The 21686-nt window shown below is 35.1% G+C and overlaps 1 protein-coding gene across 4 annotated transcripts in view; it reads right to left on the minus strand.

Moving 5' to 3' along the window:
- C20H4orf33 (chromosome 20 C4orf33 homolog) overlaps positions 1–21686 on the minus strand; it is a 301568-nt gene that overhangs the window by 78961 nt on the left and 200921 nt on the right. Inside the window, exon 10 of one of the 4 annotated variants that reach the window (XR_013358785.1) lies at positions 2013–2393. The exons of 2 other annotated variants lie outside the window; for them this stretch is intronic. The gene's annotated coding sequence lies outside the window, so the exon portion shown is untranslated. Of the gene's footprint in view, positions 1–2012; positions 2394–10426; positions 10496–21686 lie in introns of those variants that run through there. One more of the 4 variants, XR_013358784.1, reaches the window with a different exon arrangement.

Raw genomic sequence — 21686 nt, forward strand, 5'->3', positions numbered from 1 at the left:
ATGAAATAAAGTAATTTTACTTAAATAGAGTTTTTTCGGGTAAGAAAAAAGCAGGGGAGTTGAGGTGTACGCAAGGGGAGTGACCAAAGGCTCTAAACTAGACAAGGAGAGAAGTGAGAACATAGGTAGGTGAGAGTGAGATGAAATGAATCATAAAAAAGTGGTGTAGAAGTGGGGAAGGGTCAATGGATTAGAGGTCCTAATAGGGTCAAGAACAAATGAAATGGGAATACAAGGAAAGTAAGCTAAAACATAGGAAGTTATGGTTTCCAATAGGATGCTTGAAATTAATATTTTGCTGGTGGGTCTGATATCACTGATAGGATATGACTCTGACATGGATGATAAGAAGGACAAGACTACTGGAAATGAGGAGATCAAGGCACTGACTGACCAGAGCATGGGTGGATTGTCTAAGTGGTTGTTACCAAAATGATGGAAGGATTTGTAATAGAAATGAGTATTTTAGCCAAGTGCTAAGTTTTCAATAAATGATAAATTTTTCAGATTATATGAAAATCATTGGTTTACATGGTAAGCTCTATCAAACAGTAACTGTTAATTTTTTTCTCTTTAGTGTCTTAGAAGAATGTCTAGCACATAAAAGCTCTTTAATAAGTACTTAATAAGGCCTCCTGAATTTTCCCATTGGCTCAAGATTAATTTAGCAAGACTGAGATGAAAATGGGGAAAGTAAGCCACATATGAGAGACAGGTAAAGATACAGAGATGACTTATAAAGGCTTAAAAATTAGTATTACTTTCAACAAAAACTAAATATTTAATCACCTTTTAGAGGCAAGAATTTTGTAGTCACTGTGGTCTTCCTCTGCTTTCCACTGAGAAGATGGTCACCTTCTTCTATTGTCCCAAACAATTCAACCCTGGTCCAGATTTTCATATCTCACACAAAAAATTAAAGTCCCTATGCTAACTACACTTTCTTTTCTTATAGAATGGTTTAGCTTCATTTTTCAAATATGTCTTTTGCAATCCCACCTCCCAGTCCAAATAGCTTATGAACATGATCCATAGAATACGTGTCCTGCTATGACCAATGATCTTTCAGAATCTCTCATCGATCAACATTATCCTCCCTGACTGCTCAGTTTCTTTTTTTTTTTTTATTGAAGGTCAATATGCCAACATATAGCATAATGCCCAATGCTCATCCCGTCAAGTGCCTCCCTCAGTGCCCGTCACCCAGTCACCCCATCCCCCCACCCACCTCCCCTTCCACCACTCCTTGTTCATTTCCCAGAGTTAGGTGTCTCTCATGTTTTGTCACCTTCACTGATATTTTCACTCATTTTCTCTCCTTTCCCCTTTATTCCCTTTCACTAATTTTTATATTCCCCAAATGAATGAGACCATATAATGTTTGTCCTTCTACAATTGACTTATTTCACTCAGCATAATACCTTCCAGTTCCATCCACATCGAAGCAAATGGTGGGTATTCATCCTTTCTGATGGCTGAGTAATATTCCATTGTATACATAGACCACATCTTTATCCATTCATCTTTTGATGGACCCTGAGGCTCCTTCCACAGTTTGGCTATTGTGGACATTGCTGCTATAAACATTGGGGTGCAGGTATCCCGACGTTTCACTGCATCTGTATCTTTGGGGCAAATCCTCAGCAGTGCAATTGCTGGGTCGTAGGGCAGGTATATTTTTAACTCTTTGAGGAACCTCCACACAGTTTTCCAGAGTGGCTGCACCAGTTCAAATTCCCACCAACAGTGCAAGAGGGTTCCCCTTTCTCCACATCCTCTCCAACATTTGTTGTTTCCTGCTTTGTTGATTTTCCCCATTCTCATTGGTGTGAGGTGGTATCTCATTGTGGTTTTTGATTTGTATTTCCCTGATGGCAAGTGATGTGGAGCATTTTCCCTTGTGCTTGTTGGCCATGTCTATGTCTTCCTCTTTGAAATTTCTGTTCATGTCTTTTGCCCATTTCATGATTGGATTGTTTGTTTCTTTGCTGTTGAGTTTAATAAGTTCTTTATAGATCTTGGAAACTAGCCCTTTATCTGATACGTCATTTGCAAATATCTTCTCCCATTCTGTAGGTTGTCTTTTAGTTTTGTTGACGGTTTCTTTTGCTGTGCAGAAGCTTTTTATCTTGATGAAGTCCCAATAATTCATTTTAAATTCATAGATGCATCTTGCAAGAAGTTGCTGTCGCCAAGTTGAAAAAGGGTGTTGCCTGTGTTCTCCTCTAGGATTTTGATGGAATCTTGTCTCACATTTAGATCTTTCATCCATTTTGAGTTTATCTTTGTGTGCTCAGTTTCTTAAACCAGTTCAGCTCTCTCCCCTTGTCTGAGACCAGAGAACCAGAGAGAGATTAAGGGGAAAGTCATGACGATGGCCATGAGGAGTCAACCTATAAAGGTGTAAAAATAATATCAGGACAAATGATCAAATTTTATATTCATCCTTTATCATAAGTTTCTGCCATCAAGTAAATGTCCCTCTCTACTGCACATAGAATTCTACTGAATATTTTTTAAATGAATGTTTATTGTTGTGAGCAAATAAAGTCTGTTATAATCAGCTGAAATTCCAAAAACTGAATAATGCACATTCATTGAAATGTAATTTATTTTATTGCCTAAATTTTAAATTCTTTGCTCCCTTAAAAAGTTGTCTGGTTTGCTATATAGAAAAGAAAGTTAAAAAGATAGCAGCAGCACATTAATAGTTTTTATACCTAACTTGAGGTTAAATGATCAGCCTGCATTACACAGCTAATATGAGCAGAGGTGATTTTAAATACAGGAAACCTAGCTCAGAACCTGCACCCTTAACTATTACACTATTTATGTCTTTTTTCCCCAAAAATATTGACACTGGTTTGGCAAGCAAAAGTAAATTACTGAGTAAATGTTTCTTTGGACAATTTGTTCCAATAGATATTCATTTTCTTTCCACCTCCACTAAATACTAAACAACTACTTAAAGGACTTTGAAATTTGTCCTCTGACTTATTTCACTTAGCATTATATACTGTAGGTCCACCCATGTCATTAAAAATGGCAAGATTTCATTTTTATAGCTGAGTAATATTACATAGTATGTATGTACATGTATGTGTGTGTATATATAGACACATATTTTCTTTTTCTATTCACCTATGGATACTTGGGTTGCTTCCAAATCTTGGCTATTGCAAATAATGCTTCAATAAATATAGGGCTGCATAATCTTTCTAAATTAATGTTTTCATTTTCTTTGGGTAAAAAAATTAGTGGAATTACTAGATCATATGGTAATTCTATTTTTAACTTTTTAAGGGTCCACCATATTGTTTTCTATAGTGGTTGCACCAACTTGTACTCCCACAAACAGTGGATGAGGTTTTCTTTTCTCCACATCCTCAGAAAGACTTGTTATTTCTCTCTCTCTCTCTCTTTTTTTTTTTTTTTTTTTTTTTTTTTGGTTTTAGCCATTCTGACAGGTGTAAAGTGATATCTTACTGTGGTTTTTATTTTTTGTGTGTGGTTTTTATTTTAATTTCCCTGATTATGAGTGATGTTGAGTATCTTTTGGGGTGTCCAATGGCCATCTGTATGTCTTCTTTGGAAAAATGTCTCTTCAGGTCCTCTGCCCATTTTTTAATTGGATATTTTTGGTATTGAATTGTATAAGTTCCTGATATATTTTGGATATTAAGCCCTTATTGAACATATGTTTTGAAAATATCTTCTCCCATTCAGCAAGTTGCCTTTTTGTTTTGTTAATGTTTGCCTTTGCTGTGCAGAGGCTTTTCATTTTGATGTAGTCTCAATGTTTAATTTTGCTTTTGTTTCCCTTGCCAGAGTCCAGAAATAAACCGACACTTTTATGGTCAATTAATCTATGACAAAGGAGGCATGAATATACAATGGAAATAAAGACAGTCTTGTTAACAAATGGTTGTTGGGGAAAATGGGACAGCTACATGCTAAAGAATATTGGTTTTAAAGGGTACCAAATTATTAGCTTTCCTTGGGCATGCACAAGTTCTCTACCTCGTCTTAGGTGGTAGAGTGCATTGCTGTTCTCAGTCCTTCACCTTTCCTTGTATCTACCCTCTGCATGTGATCTTGTGAGATGGGGAGTTTACCTCCTGGTCTTTGACTTAGAGCTGGGTCATGTGACTTTCTTTAGCTAATGGGATATAAAGAAGCAGAGGCTTTATATGTGCTTACACAGCCAGATTATCCTTACTTTCTGTCATAGACATGAGAAGAAAATGCCTGAGTATTTTCTGATACCAGAACAATGAGAGATATCTGGAACAGACCTAAACCTCACTGCCAGCTTATTGCCATGCCCCATCTCCACCAGCTGAGTCCCAGCCAAATCTCAGATGCAAGAGCAAGAGACAATTGCTTATTGCTGCCTCTCACTGAGTTTCTGAGTGTTTGTTTGTTTGTTTGTTTTTAAGAATTTATTTATTTATTTATTTATTTATTTATTTATTTGAGAGAGAAAGACAAGCGGACTCCATGCTGAACACAGAGCCCCATGCGGGGCACAATTGCAAGACTCTGAGATTGAGAGTTGGAGGCTTAACTGACTGAGCAACCCAGGTGGCCCTCTGAGAGGTTTTTAATCAGCATCGATTTGGCCACAGTTAACTGATAAACTCTGCTTAAGACCCATAAAGCCTAGTCCATCCTTCTACTTTTGGACTCTGGCCCAGGAGAACCTAACTTCAAATATTCTAAATAGAAAAATATTTTCATTGTCCCTAATTAGTAAAAATACCTTTGTCTATTAGAATTTATATAAAACTCAAAAAAGGAATTTATATAAAATCCTACTTCCTTATGAGCAACCAGCAAAGGAAATACAATGAGTAAATACAGAAAGGAATTTGGGGGTGGAAGGGTTTTGTTTTTTTTTTGTTTTTGTTGTTGTTGTTTTCTAAAATAGTTGGTATAATTTACTTTCTTATAATTCACACAGGAAGGAATAAAAAAGAAAGAAGAAAACCCCTCAAGAAATATTCTCTTATTTCAGGAGTAGTAAATTAAATAAAATATGTTAAACTACATACAGGGCCAGGGAAACAGAAAACCAATTCATGGAACAAGCAGAAGAAAAGAAAGCAAGGGCAAGCTACACAAGATGTAAAAGGGCTCCCAGAAAGACAGACCAGATAAGTTTCTATCTACAGGTAGGGGAAATGGATAAAGAGTTCTTATTCCAATGTATTGGAGTTCTTATTTCCAATATAGAAAGGTTTGTAACCGGCATTATTTCAAAGTGGGACTCAGAAAACATTTTCTCATATGAATGATTTTCTACATTATGATTAGGTTTTACAATGTTGCATGATATTCATGCCACAAATTTTATTTAGCACCTACTATGTACCAGGAAAGTGTTATGATAAATAATAAAGATAAAAATTTGAAGACTACCAAAGGAACCTAAGCAAAAAGAATTAAATTGTTTTTTAGGGAAAGGAGTGACCTTATTTTAAGCTAGTTGACAAAATGACGTTTTAGAATATAAATCTGTCTATAAGTTAGGAATTGTGTTGTTCCATACCTTTGTCTGCAGAGTATACCAGAGAGGCTCAAGGAACTTAAGGGTTAAAAATAGATGTGTTGGCTAATTTTAAAAAGGAAACTGCAATGAGATTACTACATGGAAAGAGTAGGCCGGTCAAAATTGCAGTATACATGATTGATAAGTCAGTCTAAAATGGCTTCATTCCAACTGGCTGGTATTATAACGAATACAGCCAGTAGCTTTAATAGGTGCTTAGCTGAAAGAAGATAGTTTACTGCCTGCTGTTTTAGACACCTGATGACAATTCAGGAGAATGCATTTGAACTGCAGTTCCATCTTCAATTAAACAGTATCTATATTGAGAAAAATTTCAGAAATATCTCAAGCACATTTTAGATTTTAAAAAAGGATAATTTACACCAAGGAAGTTTGGAAAGCTACACTGGGAAGCCATATATAGAAAATCAGAAAATATTTCCAAATGCCTAACAGCTTGTTGAACTGGGAGGATTCTACTGGGATAGAGTGAGAGACTTTACTGTCATGCCCACAAATCCTATCCAAGGATAGAGCCTATCTTATTAGTTCAAAGTGTGAATTAATTGACTCTTTCCACATAACAGGATCTATTTCAGCTCACATACCAGTTTATGTGAAAATGAGAGAGAACAGCAGAGTAAGGCATAAAGGACTTAAAGGCAGTAATAGTATTCATAACCAACTGAGTAATAGCAAATCAAACACAAGATGGTGCATCTCAGTTTTGAAATTGATTATCCTGAGTATGTCATAAAGAAGGGGTCTGAGAGGCAATAAATGCAATTTTGAGAAAGAAGTTAATTATGGCATTTTCAAAATTTAAAAGGAAAGGTGAATAAAAGTGGGTTATTTAGGGTTATTTAATGAACAATCTTGATACTTAGAACCAAGATATTGAGAATTAAGATGATACAAAGTTTGAAAGATTGATTACATTCCATTAAAATATTATTGAAATCAATACACCTCTAATTATCCATCTCTATTACTGCATGTGTAAATGTTCTCATAAAGACACTAACGAAAGATAGATGATTCGCCTTTATACTTGTATCAGTTCAGCTAAATTTTACTTAAATAATACATGCTGCATTTCTGATGGACATATAGGACACATATGCAAATAGACAAGTAAAATAAACTTTTCCATTCTTTGTATCATCTACTTTTTAACTACCAAAGAGCCTGTCTAAATCACAGATGTCATTGTCTCCTCCTGGTAACTTTAACATATTAGTGTTAGACTATAAATGCTTAACAACGACAAAAAAGCTTTTATAACCCTTTTGAACCAAATACATAAACTTTTGTTTTTAAGATTTCATTTATTTATTCATAAGAGACAGAGACATAGGCAGAGGGAGAAGCAGGCTCCCCACAGGGTGCCTGATGAGGGACTCGATCCCAGGACCCCGGGATCACACCCTGAGCCGAAGGCAGACGCTCAACCGTTGAGCCACCCAGGCATCCCCAAATACACAAACTTCTGAGTAAAAATTGTTTTTTCTTATTACATTTTTTGAGATAGATGTAAAAAGGTTGATATATGCGTAGACAACACTTTAAATATCAAGGAAGAACTAGCTGGCATTTGAGATACTTTTTATTTTTCCATTCATAGATAGACACCTTCAATGTGTAAGGGATATTATCTCCCAACTCAGAGAAAGCTGGTTTCTTTACATACAAGTGAATATGTTTTGCTGAATGGACCAGCACAGGTATAATGATCATTTGAGAAATATTTTTTTTTTGAATCAAGAAAAAACTTTGTGTCCATGTAAAAGAGATTAAATTTATGGATTTATGCAGAAAGTGAGCTTATTAATTTATGCAGAAAAAATAAATGGGTCAAGGATTATTTTGAATGTTAAATAAAACAAGTCCACAAAAATCATAATTTAAATTGGCTGTTATTCAACATTTATTATTTATTCATTTAGTCTACAAATACTGAATGAGAACTTAACATGTACCCAGACTACTTGAGTATTCAAATCAGCTAATTTTGATATTGTTTAAGTTCAGAATAGGCATTTCAACAGTTTGTGATCACATATGATTTCAGGTTGCTCATATTCTAACTGCTACTCAATTAACTAGCTATCACATATCTGGAGGCAAATAAATAACTTTACCACAGTGGGGAAAAAAGAGAACTTAGAGCACATGATCTCAAAGGCCTCTTTCAGAACTAATGTCCTGTGCACCAAATGAATAGGAGGATAAATAAATAATCAGCTTACAAAAATAATTACAATGTTAAAATTAATTTTCATGTACAAAATATGGAAAATAAATCTGATAATATGATAGAGAAATGTGATAAGTGGTAGAAAAATCATGTCCAACACATGCCATTAAATACTCTTTACATTCAAAGTAAAATATCCTTTATATGCAAAGGAAAGTACATGCAAGATGCTGGTTAAAAACAGCTATCATTGAGCCACAGATTTGCAGAAATAGAACTCCAAAGAAAAATAGCAGAAGACAGCTTTCCCCTCCATGACAGCAAACACAACAGGATGTTCTTCAAAGCCTATGCATGGACAGTAAAGGGAGGGGGGGAGCTGTGTGTGTGTGTGTGTGTGTGTGTGTGTGTGTGTGTTTTCTTTTCTCCATGAAGTTGCTTCAATTTCAGAATTTCCTTAGAATTCAGGTGAGATTCTGGACTGAAGTCCCCTTAGGGAGCACCAAACTGCAAGATGCCTCCCAGAGTTCTTAAGGCAAAGTCACCTTCCATGTCAACTGTAAATAATCATCTAGCTTCCAATTAGAGCTCAGTTCCATAGTGGTATGCCAATCATTTAAACGTTTTGCTCTCCTTTTATACAAAAATTGAATGAAGTATTCTGTCAAATGGTCTGCTGTCTCTTCTTTTGTGGAGGTCATAAGAATTCCCCTAAATTTGAAAAAACTATCTCCACTTTGTGTCACTATAACACATAATAATATCAAGGGTAAAATATGCCATAAAATGAAGCATTTTAAGTGAAATCTCTTTAAAGTCCCGAGTTGCCTGTATTTGTTATTCTAAGAGTAGCTGTAGGAATAGTGACATTAATTATTGAACTGAAGGTGGATGAATGCATTCTTCATGGTGTTCAAAAGCACTCTGGGAGCAGAGTCTCCATCCAGAATCCCTTTTGAGCACCTGCGCCTACTTTCCAAGGCACTTTTCCTGTCCTTGAAGCACCACCTGACACCAACAAAGTCCCTCTTTTTTTTTTTTTTTTTTTTTACCACAGACTTGTCTTGAAAGAGAATTGAAAAATCCACATGCTGCCTAACTTTATTTACCTGGGTGGTTATTAAGTCACTAACTTATACTCACATAAACTGCTTTTGTGTTTCCAGGTGCCAGATATAGAGAAAATCCCAGCTCTTTCTCAAATGTATTACTAAAAACCTCTTTTGTCCTCTTCCCAGCAAATAGACACTTATGCATACTTGTCGCTTGTTTTGTGTGAGAAATTCTGAAAACACTCCAGTCAGAAATGAAGAAGATATAGCTGCCATTTTCTCCGTGGCAGAAATCTAGCTCCAGAACACATTTTAAATCCTTTTTTTCAGAGGACAAGAAAGACTTAGTTAAAGGACTCAGATAAAAGATGACAAAATTCCATTAAGTGACAGTAAGCCAATATGCACACAAAGGCAAGATATGAGGAAACAGGTTCAAGTTATAAGATTTGGATTTGATATTATAAAGAATGTAATGACATAATAGTCATGAAAATTTATCAACAAAGTAATTAGATATGTTTTGTTTTAAATTAAGAACTTTCCAAATGGAATAGAAATAAAATAGAATCTTTCAAAAACTTCTACCAGTGTTGTGGTTTTATGATTTTTCTTTATTGTTTTCGTTGCCATTTAGATTCTATTAATTACAAATTAAACTATCCTATCTTTGCCCTTTGGTTCAAATAAATCACTATGGATAATAGCCTCTGCATCAAAAGAGATCCCTAACATTTACATAAGGTATTTGTCAATAGTTAGGAATTCACATATGACCACTGGACAAATTGTGAAGTCTCCATCACCCCCCATTGATTCCTGTTCTGCTTCTTTTCCTCCCTGAAGGGCACACCTTCTGACTTCTTCTAATGTCCAAAATCTTCACGTTTTCTTTTTCTTCATCTGGCTCTCACAATTAATATAAATTACTGACAGTACCTTAAGAGAAAACTGTCCAAAATATGCTGAGAAGAATATCGGATCCTTACTATATTAAAAGGATTTACTTGGAGAAAAGGCTCCCAGTGTCAAGTAATTTTAAGAAATGTTGTGTTGAATACATATAGATACATTTTTTTGGTGCTTGGAGCTTTAATATGTTAAAATGCATTATGACATGCTGGGAAAGAGCTACAGCAGACAGCATTCCCCAAACTTACTTGGATATAGAATTTTTTTCCTTTTTTTCTGGAACCATTCAGGAGAATTTTTAGTTCTGCAGGACGCTCTGAGAAATCCCAGGAAAGGGAAGTATGTTAGATTTTTGAGAGGTCTTCCACCCGGAGGTTTTACCAACTCCTACAACTATTAAGTCAGGTTCTATGGCCAACCATCCAGGGGTTTCTAACTCAAGCTCCTAAATTCATTCTCCATGCCTGTGTTAAGTTGACCTATAAGACTTAAGTAATTGAAAAAAATACGCAACATTTGGATCCAAAATACTGTTCTCAAAAGCATGTAGTCTAGAATAAACAGACTAGCCAGATGTATTGTTTGCATTTAGCTCAAATACACCTTAGTGCTATCTTTCTATATTAAAGATTAATTTTCTTCATGGCAGCCCCGGTGTCTTAGAGGTTTAGCGCCACCTTCAGTCCAGGGTGTGATCCTGGAGTCCCGGGATCGAGTCCCACGTCGGGCTCCCTGCATGGAGCCTGCTTCTCCCTCTGCCTGTGTCTCTGCTTCTCTCTGTCTCTAATAAATAAATAAAATCTTTAAAAATTAATTTTCTTCAATGTAACTTAATGAATTCAAGAATTTTTGTTTAATGCTTACTATGTGCCAAGCATTATGTGAGAAAATCAATAAATATATAATATTTATATTTATAATATAAATATATAATATAATAATATGTATTATAAATATATAATATTGATTTAATAAATATAATATTCAATGAGATAAACTATTTTATAGGTACAATACAAACATTTTATTAAAAGTTAACCAAAGAAGACCTTGTTAAATCAACATCTAATGCAAATATACTATGGGCTATCTTTCAAGTAATTGAAATGAGATTTTTATTTCTCTTTCGGGCTTACTTCCATAAAAGATGACAAATTCTTTGTTAAGTAGCTATTTTCTTGTTTAGTGTATATTTACATTATTTTCATACTTATTCAAAAGTTTTTTCCTCATTCAGTGACCAAAATGTCCATCAAAATAGTCCTTATAGAGCCTGACTCTCCTAACCTAAAATATTTCATGCTCTAAAAGTTGAGTTCTTTTAGACCATAAAAATCTCCTACTCTATCTTAAAGGTAGCACATAGAATATGAACAAAATGATTCTAGAACATTTTATTTTATGTCTATTCAATAATGGACAAAGTCCAGCACCATTGGTAAATTACTGCTTCTCGGTATTAGCCTGAAGAAACTGATAGGGTCTCCAGCTGTGCCTAATTTGTAATCTGTAAGATGCTAATAGCTTCCCTGTTTGCATACATGAGGCTTTGCTCAACATCAAAAAAAAAACAGTGATTCTTGATTTTCAGTCTAAAGAAACACAGTTTTCTGTGGTACATTTGAAATAAAACATTAAATCTATGCCGAAAACACCGGCAGTAATAAATTAAAAGATCATAGGTGAGGTACAGAAAGGGTGTGTCAAATTGAAGATTTCGGGCGGTTATTATCATATAGATTGGTCTTAAAGTCAAATAAAAAAATTTGCCAAGGAAGGATGCAATTTCCACCAGGAGGACAGAGTGATATAAGTGGGCTAAATTGTCTAGAAGATTCAGTTCTATTACTACAGTTCTTTTGCTAGCTCTACCAAACAGAATTTGAGGCCTTTTCTGTCAGGACAGTGATAAAGTACTTGGTAAACTAAATGTTATTAAATTTCAAATGCATCATTTTCAGCCAACTGCAACTGTAGGATATTTTAATAAGTTATGTGGATATTAGATATATGAAAACATGTGGGTAGCATTTGCCCTGGAAGCACTATTTGGTAAACACATTTGATTCAATTTTTATAACCAAAAAGACTCAGCTGGACCGCTAATGTTTTAAACCAAAGAAGCATATTTCATCTACAGAACTCTGTATTTTTCAAACATTATCATTAATACCCAGAACAGACTTGTCACTATAGGGAGGTCTAGGACTAGGTGTTCTCTTAACAAGGAAAAAATTCTTCAACATGATGTGTAGATTCAGAGACTTAAATCTCAGAAAAGCCTAAAATTCCAGTAGTAGCTATAAAGTTTTAACACACTCAAGCCTTTTAAGTCAAAGAAATCCCAGAGTACATCTAAACTTAGCTTTGAGAAGAAAGAAACTACACCTAAGAGGGGCATCATATCAATTCTCACCATGAGATTTTGCCCTTCTATTAAATCAAACCAGAAACCTGGATTACACTAGTCCCAATAGAGGTCAAGAAGTATGAACTGGTATGAGACTTAATCTAGATCTATATATGTGTATTTTTTAATTTGAACCTCGCCTTTCACACAAGCAATTTATTTTTAAAATAACCTAATCCCCATTAGGTGTAGAAATATGTGTAGCAAGTCAAATGTTCCAGCTGAGAGCTCTTTGATTAACTCCCCTTTTCGGTTTATCCAGGCTGTGGAAAAATCACATTATTTGAATGACAGTCACAGGTGAGAAGGAAGAAAATACATGGCCCAGAAATGTTTCCTAATGTTTCAGAAGCAATGAGTTCAAAGGCATTTTTGGAGAAAACCTAAAGTTTCTAAAGTTACAGTGTAATAATGATATTTCCTCCTTACTTACAGATCAGCTGAAGAGGAAAATTCTATACATGATTATGTGCCAGGAGCTGGAATACAGTGATGAACTAAAATTTACACTGTTGTCAGAGAGCTCATACTTAGGACATGGTTATTTCATATTTCATGTATTTGACACAATGATCTTAAGTACTTCTGGTATTGTTTTTTAATTTTCCAATGTACAATATATTCACATTTTGTGACAAAGGATGTAGTCTTAGCTATTGGAGATGCTGTGGCTGGAGAATCACTTTTGGTTAATTGTACGTTCATTTATTCATGCATTTTTTTCATTCAGCAGATGTATGTTGAGTATTACTATATGCTGGCCAATATGCTAGATCAAATAGTCCTTGTCTTCAGGGACTTCAAAGGTGGCAGTGGCCATTCAAATACTCAAAAGGTATTTAGTAAGCTCCTACTATGTGCCAGCCATTGTGCTAGACCTGGAGATACAGCACTGAACATAAAAAAGACTCCTGTCCTCATGGAGTTCACATGTGAGTTTGAGTAGAGAGACAGAAACATAAGTAAATGAGTAATTAAGAAGATGGGATGGAAGTTTTCTCAGGGGTTTAAGCAAAAATGGAAGTCACTGATATGTTCAAACAAAGGGATTCAATGTAGATTTTAAGAAGTTTGCTGTATGGAAAATAAAGAGAAAGCTGGGATATGATGAACCTGCCATTGCTGAAGTCTAGACAAAAGATGTCAACATAGAGGAATAGACAACAATAGAGTGATTCCTGGAAATAGAAGAGAAATTGGAGCAACCAATCACCAGATTCCACAAGATAACAGTAACAACAAAATAGCACAATAATAACTAAACCATTTTAAAGTATTTGTTGTATATTTATGAACATGATTTATACATATTCCATATTAACTCTTCTAATCCTTAGATAAGGCATTGGTATAATTATTTTACATTCAATGAAACTGAAGTTTAAAGAGGTCAATCAACTTGTGAGATCACATAGGTACTAAATGGCAGAGACTTTGAATTCAAGTTTCTGACCCTAAATCAAAATGCTTAATTCTTTTTTTTTTAAGATTTTATTTATTTATTCATGAGAGAGAGGGAGAGAGAGAGAGGCAGAGACACAGGCAGAGGGAGAAGCAGGCTCCATGCAGGGAGCTCAACATGGGACTCGATCTCGGGCCTCCAGGATCATGCTCCAGGCTGAAGGCAGGTGCTAAACCGCTGAGCCACCAGGGCTGCCCAGAATGCTTAATTCTTAAAGGAATAGTTATACTGGTAAAAATATTTACCATATACAGTATATTAGTCTGAATCAACAGTAGTATGTTATATGTGATTATATAATTATATATGATAAAACTACAATAATTAATGATAGTATGTACTATATAACTGTTATTTTCTAAGATAAGTTATATAAACAGAAGTTATTATTCAATTAGCAAAAGTGTTCACTCCAATTGTCCTTTGCTCACTTCTTCCCCTCTTCCCAGTGTTAGAATTCCACAAGGCTCTGTCCTAGGTCCACTTACCTCCTTTTCCTTTTCTTTTCTTTTTTTTTTTTTTTCCTTCTTTTCCTTTTCTGTCTCTCTAGCTAACCTCTTCTCAAGGATTCAAAAATCATTTTTCCCAGTGCGACCCACAATCAATAAATTAGACTAGAATTCATAGATCCAAACATCTTCCAGGTATCGCTACTTGATATCTTACTAAGCATATCAAAATTAACATGTCCAAAAGTTAACCCAATAGAAAACCTGCTTGAATTCCTGTTGCTACATCTCAGTAAATGATCCCTCCATTTATCCAATTTTTCAGGCCATAAGCCTAGGACCTAACCCATTCCTTCCTCTTCATATGCATAGTCCACCACCACATTTTGTTTATTCCACCTGTACATATATTGCTGATCCATCCATTTGTCCTTTTTCTCCATATTCTCTGTATTATCTCTTAATTGGATAACTGCAATAACCTCATAATCAACTTCATTCTTATCTATTCTATCACCTTTAATTCAGCCTTCCTCCTCAGCAATAAATATCTTTGTAAAACGTAAATTGCTTCTTGTCATCCCTTTACCTTACCTCCTCCATGTCTCCTCATAGCTAACAAAAGAGTTCCAAACTATTTACCATTATGTACAACTCCATGCATGCCCTGGCATTTGCCTACTTCTCCAGCCCCATCTACATTAGTTACATCAATCATCATGCAATTCTTCAGGAGAACTCTTTCCACAGCATTTCATTCTGCCTAGAATGCTCTCTTGTCTACTCTTCCCATGCTACTCCCAAGCATATCATCAAGATCCCATCTTAGATTTTTACTTTTTCAGAGTCTTTCTCTGATCTTCTGATCTAAATTTGATTTCCTGTTCTTCTTATGGCACAATGTATTTTGTAATTATATATTTATGTAATTGTGTATTTTTTGTTCTTGTATAATTTTTACTCCTATACTTCAGGAGTAAAGGTTTAGGTCATGTTATGATTTTAAAACCCAGAACAGCTGAAGCACTTAGTCGGGAATACCCAACATACTACTCTTTATCAAAGTCTGCTATCAAGTCAATGTTGTGACAACCTTTTTTGCCTGTTAGTTGATTGCTTAAGGATCCTAAAGTGCCTAGGGAAATTTATAATTCCAGGTCAGTGGAACCAATGTTGTGTTCCCCACGGGAAACATTTCTCCCCTGGGAACTAAAAATTTCTCAACCAACACAATCCAAATATGCAGCAATGGGAAGATAAATTTGGTATGTAAGTTATAAGAAATAATAGTGAATGGAGGCACTCTTACTTACACACCTTGATTCCCAATTCCATGTGTTCTGGCCATGGGGAAAACTGAATCATACATTAGTCACTGGTTGAATGTAAGTACCTCATCTCCATGCATGATATTACCAAAAGCATTGTAGACGCTACGAAATTTCAATGAGGATAAATCATGCATTCCTCAATGATGAAAGATGAGCCAGCCAGTTCTGATGGAATGTGTGTCATATCTGGGACTTAACGTTGGTTTCTGGCTATTGACATGCTATGTGCATTTAGCAGTTCAAGTGGCTAGATCAGTCTCAGTGAGAAGAATCTCTACTTTGAGCATGCATAATCTCCTTCCACATCATTATGTACACTTTATTCTTGATCCCATCAAGCAAGCACTAGCATTGAAAAGGAAAAGAATCTTACTGATCTACGAAGAAGGTCATCTCCTTCACCTGATTACTAAAAGTCCACTATAGTGGATGTGCTTTGGTGAGCTTTCATGTGAGTCACAAATATCCTCAACATTCTGCATACATTCCAAATTTCCAGCAATGTATCTCTTTCCCATGCCTCCTAATCACTGATTTCCCAAATGTGTTGTTTCCAGGCCCTTGATATTTAGATAAACTGTTAGCTTTATTTATTTTCTTTTTTTTTAAGATTTTATTTATTTATTAATGAGAGACACAGAGAGAGAGAGAGAGAGAGAGAGAGAGGCAGAGAGACACAGGCAGAGGGAGAAGAAGGCTCCATGCAGGGAGCCCGATGTGGGACTCAATCCCGGGACTCCAGGATCATGCCCTGGGCCGAAGGCAGGCGCTAAACTGCTGAGCCACCCAGGGATCCCCCAAACTGTTAGCTTTAAACTTGAATCCATGTAGATTTTTTCTTCTGTCCATATCTCTTTATAGACAAATAGGATAACAATATATACTGCTTGATATTCTGTCCACTGGGAGGATTTTCATTCCCCATTGTCCTTCTGAACCATGCCTAAATTAGACTGTAATGCTAAACATTGAATTCTGGCTGCTGCTTCCATATTATGCAAAGCCATCTACAAACCAGGCCTGAATTTTTTCTTCCTAAGTTAGGACTCACCCCATGAGGCACGGATTTGGGTTGAGTGAGAGATATCAAGGCAATAGCACTAAATTCTATGGAGAGTTGAAGCACTTGCTCTTGACACTCAAGTGTCTTTAGGGCTGCTAGAGCCTGACATGACATAAATGAACTTTCACCTGATGAGAGAATGTTGTTGCTTATCCTGTTATTGCTTGGTGGTTCAGGTAACATCCAGCTTATAACAGGGAGCTTTGGTTACATGTTACTTGTTGTTGTATGGTCAAGGCCCAATATCAAACCAAGATTTGTCTCAAAAAGAGAATTATCATTTGTGAGAAGGGTATAGCTTTGCTTCAAAACCTTAAGGAGCTGCGATGCAATTGTCCTGGGAACTGCAAAGGCTCCCATAGAGCATACATAACTGCTGCAGGCACTTTAACACAATTGGATCCACAAGGTCACAAGCTAAAGTGGTAGAGCAGCTCACATACTACCCTGAAGCATTCCTAAAGCCTTCTTTTGCTATTGGCCCCACTCAAAACCAGCACCCTTATGAGTCACTCAAAAAGTGGTTATTCAGGGGTACCTACTCGGTGGCTCAGTCGGTTAAGTGTCCAACTCTTGATTTTGGCTCAGGTCATGATCTCAAGGTCATGGGATCCAGCCCCATGTCAGGCTCCTCACTTAGCAGGAAGTCTGCTTAGGATTCTCCCTCTCTCACTCCCTCTAACCCTCCCCCCTGCTCTCTCACTCTTTCTAAAATAAATAAATAAATCTTTTAAAAAGTGGTTATTCAGACATTGTATATTTTACTTCCTGAATCCAAAGGGTAGTCTTTTTTTTTTTCTCGTAGGAGGACACAGATGCAACAATTTGTCTTTCACTTTGAATGGGACACATCAATATTCTCAGACTACTAAAACTAACTCTAGAGCCTTCAACCATGTGTAGTCTCCTTGAAATTTTATGAATTTCTGAGATATTTATTTCCTATTTCCTCTTTTCCAGATCTAATCAGAATGATGTCATTAATGCAGTAGACCATTATGACAATGATGTGGGACGAGAGAACCAAGGTATTTTTGAGTCAGATTATACACACACACACAAAAAAAGCCATTTGAGGTCTTGCAATTCCATACAAACTTTAGCATCAGCTTTTCCATTTCCACAAAAAAAGGCCACTGAGATTTTGATAGAGATTGGATTGAGAGCTTGTTAAGTTCATATAATCACTCTAGCAGCTTTCCAATGGATATTTTTAAGTTTTCTAATTCATTATTATGTCTTCTATGAATATGAAAAAGCTTAGTCCTTTCCAATCTATATGGTTTTGATTATTTTTTTCTAATTTCAATACACTGGCCAGATCCCCTACTACATTGTATAAAAGTGATGGCAAGAGTAGACCTCCTTGACATGTTCCTGTTTATCAGTGGGAAAGCATTCAGTCTTTTACTGTTAAGCATTATGTTAGATGTAGGTTTCCATAGATTTGCTTTATCCATTTGAGGAAGTCCCCAGTAGTTCCTTAGTTGATGGTACTCTATGATGTATGAAGGTGAAACTCCGTCAAATTACTTCTCTGCATCCATCAAGATGATCATATGTGTTTTCTCCTTTACTATGTTAATATGGTGAATTACATTGATTCATTTGTTGTAAGCCATTGCTTTCCTGAGATAAATTCTAATTGGTCATGTCTTACTATTAACTCCGTTATATTGCTGGATTTGATTTGCCTATTATTTTGCTGGGCATTTCTGTATCTATATTTATAGGAGATACTTATCCTTAATTTTATTTTTTATGATATACTTGTTTTGTTTTGTACCAGATAAATATTGGGGTCATAAAGTAAACTGGGAGGTGTTTCCTCTTTTATATTCTGAAAAAAAATAATGCAAAATTTGTTTATTTCTTCTCCAAAAGTTTGACAGAATTTCCCTCAAGGCCACTTAAGTCTTGAGTTTTCTTTGTGGAAAATATTTTAACTATTAATTCAATTTTTAATAGATATAGGATTATTTTTGGTTTTCTACTCCCTGAAACAATTTAGTACTTGTGTTTTTTCACAGAATTTGTGGATTCATTAATTTATTGGCACAAAGATGTTCATAACATTCCCTTATTGTACTTTTATATTCTATAGAATCTGTAGTGATACCACTCTTTCAATTTCACTTGTTATTGATAATTTCAATTTCACTTCTGTTATTGATATTTTTTCTTTTCTTGATCAATCTAAGTAAAATGTTAGTTCAACTAATGTCAATTAGGTAAAATTATAATTAAGATTATTATATAGGATTCATTCTCCTTCATTCATTTTTAAGCTATTTTAGTCATACTTGATTTCTAAATACTTTATAAATATCATAATACAATTGTTATACATTTTCCTTGAGTAATCAATTACCTTTTATTTTTTTAATATTTTATTTATTTATTTGAGAGCAAGAGAGAGCAGGGAGGAGGGGCAGAGGGAGAGGGAGAGAGTGAATCGCAAGCAGACTCCCTACTGAGCATGGACCCCAATGAGGGGCTCAATCTCACTATCCTGAGATCATGACCTGAACTGAAATCAAGAGTTGGGCACTCAATCAAGTCATCCAAGCAGATCTCAATTATTTTTTAGAAAAATTAGAAAATAAGAAAAAATTCTTATATATTTTATGGAGGATTTTCTTTAACTGTTTTTGTATTGTTGACCTGCTATAACAAAATTCCTCAGTTTGTTTCTCTGAAAATAGTTCTAATTTAACTCTATTTTTAAAGAATTTTTGTGATAGAAAAAAATTTTTTTCCTTTCAACAGATGAAAGAAGTCACTCTAGTTTTCTGACATGTGTGCTTCTAATAAAAAGTGACTGGTCATTTCTATCTTTCTTTACTCTGTCCCATAGTGCTTTTAAGATTTTCTTTTTATCACTTTTCCAGAAATTTTACTATGATGTACTACCTTATGGGAGAGTTTTCTTTTTTTCTCTTTTTTTAAAATGTTGTTTGTGTTCATTGAGTTTCTTAGGCATATGGATTTACAGTTTTGATCAAATATAAAAATATTGGGGGATGCCTGGGGTGCAGCTGGTTGAGCATCTCATCTTAGTTCCCACTCAGGTCATGATCTCAGGGTCATGACATAGAGCCCCAAGTCCAGCTCTGTTCTCAGCATGGAGTTTTCCTGAGACTCTCTCTGCCTCACCCCCCTGAGTGCATGCTCTCTCTCTCTCAAAAAAATAAATCTTTAAAAAAAATTGTAAAAGAAATTTGTATTATTTCTTCAAATATTTTTTTCTGCTCAATCCCTGGAATTCAATTACAATATCTTATACTGCTTCAATTATAATATCTTATACTGCTTTATATTGTCTTAGAGCCACTAAGGATTCGTTCATTTTTTTTTAACTTTATGCTTTCTGTGCTTCAGTTTGGATTGCTTTATTTCTGTTGTTATGTCTTCCAATTCACTGATCTTTAGTTTAGCAGTGTCTGATATCCTCTTAAGCTCTTCCAGGATTTTTTTAACTCCTGATACTTTATTTTTAACTCTAGAAGTTCCATTTGCTTATTTTACATATCTTCCACTTCCTTCATAATTATGTTTATGTTTTTTTAATCCTTGCATACATCTATAATTGTTCTTTTAAAATTCTTTCCTTTTAAAAATTTTGGCATACAAAAAGCTTTATATAATTAGTATTTACAACATGATAATTTTGGAGATATGCATAACACATGAAACCCTCACCACAATCTATGCCGTAAACCTATTCATCACCTCCAAAAGTTTCCTCCTGCCCTCTCATTTAGTAATATTATTATTGTTGTTGCTATTATATTGTGATAACATTTAATAGGATACCTACCCTCGTAGAAAACTTTTAAGCAACACAGTATTGCTAACTATGGACATTATGCTATACAGTATATTTCCAGGACTTTTTTATCTTGTATAACAAAATGTTGTAAGTTTTGACTAATATTTCCCATTTCTCTCATCCCACAGTTCCTGATAACCACCATTCTACCCTCTGCTTCTATTAGTTTGACTATTTTACATTCCACACACCAATGATATTATACAATATTTGTCTTCTGTGTCTGGCTTATTTCACTTAGCATAATGTCCTCCAGTTTCATCTGTGTTCTTGCAAATGGCAGGATTTTCTCTTTTCTGAAGGCTGAATAATATTCCATTGTATGTACATTTTCTTTATCCATGCATCTGTCGATGGACATTTAGGTTGTTCCATATATTGGCTATTGTGAATAATGCTGCAATGAATATGGGAATGCAGGCATCTTTTTGAGATCTCAATTTCATTTCCTTAAGATATATACACAGTATTGGGATTGTTGGATCATGCAGTAGTTCTATTTTTAATTTTTTGAGGAAACTCCACATTGTTTTCCATAATGACTGTACTAATTTACATTCCCACCACCAATGTAAAAGGTTTTCCTTTTCTCTGCATCCTCAGCAACACTTACCTTTTGTTTCTTATAATAACAGGTGTGAGGTGATATCACATTGGTTTTAATTTGCATTTCCCTGATAATCAGTAATGTGAAGCACCTTTTTCATATACCTACTGGCTATTTGTATGTATGTCTTCTTGGAAGAAATGTCTGTTCAGGTCTTCCATCCATTTTTTTATGGTTGTGGGAAAACTTAGAGGAGCAAAATAGGAGAGCTCAGCCATAACCTCAAAGTTGCCTACAACTCTTCTAGGGCTGCACATCTATACGGTGAACACTAGACCAGTTGTTTACAAATTTTGATTTGTTGTACAAATAACCTCATCTAGTTTGCTATTCTCTCAGTGACTACAATACTTGCTTGTGGTTTAGTTTCTAGGACCACTTCTGGTACCAAATACCCTCTCAATATTCAGTTAGGAAGACATATAATCTAGGTATTTCAAGTAGGAACAGATTTAATACAGGTAAATAAATGACTACTTAACCATTGGAAATGCTGAAAGAACGAATGTCAGGAAAGATCACCACTAAGTTTCAGATTTACTATTAGTTTTGAGAAAGTTAGCAAGTAGCAGAAACTACAGCAAAACACAAACAATAATTTTATACACCTCTACCACAAAGACAAGTGACTTGTAGAAAAAAAGCCTGAAGGTCACTGCAAATTTTCATGTTTGCTGAAGCCTGTGCATTTTCCTGCCACTGTCAGAGAAATAAAAATATGGTATCTTTTTTCTCACCTACCTTATATATTGCAGAAATACTCCTCGCTGAAAGGCAGAAGGGAGAGCATAGAAAGGTGTGACTGTTGAATTTCCAAAAG

Source organism: Canis aureus, chromosome 20 (assembly GCF_053574225.1).
Source record: "Canis aureus isolate CA01 chromosome 20, VMU_Caureus_v.1.0, whole genome shotgun sequence".
NCBI classification, from domain to species: Eukaryota; Metazoa; Chordata; class Mammalia; order Carnivora; family Canidae; genus Canis; species Canis aureus.